The sequence below is a fragment of the Lupinus angustifolius genome, chromosome LG13 (assembly GCF_001865875.1).
Source record: "Lupinus angustifolius cultivar Tanjil chromosome LG13, LupAngTanjil_v1.0, whole genome shotgun sequence".
In the NCBI taxonomy this organism is placed as follows: Eukaryota; Viridiplantae; Streptophyta; class Magnoliopsida; order Fabales; family Fabaceae; genus Lupinus; species Lupinus angustifolius.
Window position 1 is genome coordinate 13,512,996 of NC_032021.1, and position 3,072 is coordinate 13,516,067.

The following is a 3,072-nucleotide window of genomic DNA, read 5'->3' on the forward strand; positions in this document are numbered from 1 at the left end:
CCCTCCCATTGCCGAGTTAGGGGGGAGGCGAATAAAAAAAATATAATAAGTGAAATCGGCAACGGGGTTGTCGATGTAGGAGAAAACTACACCATTCTTGTAATATTTTGAAAAGCTGCACCAAGACCGTAATTTTTCGGTCAAGGTGCACCAACTGAGTAAATTTTCCTTTATTTATACTTCTAAAATATGTTCCACCACCAAACTACACACTTTGTTTTAACAAATTGTGTAAATAAAAATATTTATCAGCTTTTTTATCATTTTTCAATATTAACATTAATATAATATATGTGTATCTAAATTTACCAGTATACAGTATAATTAGTGAATAACTAGTTGAACCACTGTATCATTATATCATTAGTCTGACCGATTAGATAATCAATACAATATTAATAACACTACTTCTATCTAACTGACATGTGCAATAAAATCTTCGGGAATGATACACTTTAATGTGTTGTCCTCTCAAGTCAAACGATCTTATATATACTCTCAAAGGAGAAGGTCATATCTCAAAAGCAACCATGTTAACCGGGTAAGAATAACATTCAAAGTATTTTTATTCACTCGACCTATTGTTATTATTCAAAAGGGAAATGTTCTCTCTCACACAGAAAGCAATTAATTGACTCTAATTTGCGTTTCTACATAGCAATAAAGCATTAAGGACATGTTTTAGAGATCATATCAACGACTATATTGTTTTTAATGAAGTCGAACCAAACCAAGTGTTAATCTATGGGATCAATTTACAATTTAAATTAAAGATTTTACAATGTAGTAAGGAGCACTTAGATGTGATGGAAATAGATCTATAAACTCAACAGCCTAGTGAAAATAATGTGTGCAAAGTAAAAAATTTAATGTAGAAACCTTCAAGGGAAAAACTACCTACATTCTTCAAAAAATGTTTCACTATATGCAAGATAATTACAATATCATTTCTACACTATTCTTATATGAGAGGTACAAATATAATGTATCCCAATGAGACTCCTCGTATTCAAATATTACAAAATGTAATATCAATAAATAATAGAGATAAATCCAAAATTAAAGTAGTGAATTTTCACATACTCTACACTATTTAGGATTTACTCACTCTCTATTTCTACTAACTACCAAAAGCTCTTCCTTGCAAAGACTTACATTATACTTTCCTACTTGTTGCTTCTGCTCTCTTTGTCTGCTTTCTTCAACTGAACCATAATACCCTATTTATAGAAGACTTGTGCAATGTCAAAACACTGCAAAATGTTCAAATGTGATGCCTTTTCCTACCGTCCTATACATTAAGGCCTGCACCGTCCTAAACCTTTTTCTCTCTCATGAAATAAGTGCCTTGAACATGGCTTTTACATCATATGGTTGGACCCCGTAGAAAGAAGCCAACATCAAGGATGTCTCTAGCATATTTATTAATGTTGAAGGCTATAAATAGTGAAGACATTTGAAGACTTCAATCAAAAGTTATTGATCCAAACCGAGAAAAAGTTTGATCGCGAGATTCAAGCATTGATTATTCTAAATAGAATAAAGTAGTAACTCTTGATTGATATTGTATTTACTCTTTAATCTTTGAAAGGAATTATTAGTCATTTTGATGAAAAAATATTTATATCCACTCATTGAGTGATATAGAAAGATAACTATTTTGAATGTATTTGTTGTAAATCCCAAAGTTAAATAAATCTTTGTTCCTGAAGAGGCTGTAGCTAAACTTGCTTGTTTAACGGGTTTGGAGGGCCTTAGTCAACAAATAACACTTGTGTAGAACTTAGAAAGGCTAGGTACCACCACTTAACAAGTCTGCAAAGGCTTGGTAAAGAACAATACTTTTAAAGAACAAGTGTTGAAAGATTCGATTAACAAAGAATACTCGTCTATTTCTAGAGGGAGCCATCTAACCTGCGAACTAGTGTAAAGTTCGGATGGAAGCGAACTGTGTAAGAGCCGTAGGATTAAATTGATTTGAATCTATGCCTTTGATTTTGAACTAGGTATCGGGAACGATTACTTCCATGAAAGTCGTGGATTGGGTTCCCGACTTCTGAAGTCGTGGACATGGTTCCCGACTTATGAATGAATATATGAAGCACATATTAGTGTTTGATATTTCAAAATTTTCCTCTTTCTTCCTTGATCGTGCCCATTTCCATTTTGTGGAATAGGAAATGACTTTTTGTTCTTCTTGAGTTAGTTTTGTAGATTTAAGTTATTTCATCTTGAAGTGCTAAATGATGATCTCTGTGTAATTGTATAGTTTACAAAGTAGTATATGATATCACGAGCACTAAACTATTAACGATATATAAATAAATCAAATAAATATCATCATATTGCCAACCGGTTGGTGATGTGTTATAATTGAGTAATTGCTAAATTGTTTTTAATAATTAATAAACCGCTAAATTTTAATTTATTTTATTAAACCAATTCATTCTAAAATAAGTTAGACCATACATTTATAGTAAATTTTTGAAAATGACTAATAATTTTAAATTAATTATTATATTATTTAGAATATAAGAAACAGTTAGAGTATACCATTTAAATATATTTAACATTAATTTTTGTAGCATATTTTTAACAATAATTTATATAGCACATGAAGACTAAAAAAATAGAAATTGATATAAAAATTATTCTAGCCTAGCGGAATTTGAAATTTTCATTTAGAGTAATAAAAAAAAATTCATTTAGACATCATTAATTTGCATGAAATTGGTTACATTGTTTGAAAATGGTTTTTAGTTGTCTTCTTTTATGGGCAATATAAAAGATAATTTGATTGAAAAATAGTAATATGAAATATAATGTAAATTGAAATTACAATAGAAGAGATTTAGAAATCCCCTAAATGACTTTCCGTACCACACGTACGTGGTTGCCTATTACGTCGAGGAACGTGACGACGTCCAACTCTAGTTTGCTCTTGATCAGTATCAGTCTGTCAGGTTTGGAAAATGTTGTCATCAACCATAAAAGAACTTGGCCCAACACCATCATCTTCATTAATTCTTTATTAATTCTTGTCCAAGTTTTCTTTGAATTTTCTAGGAAATT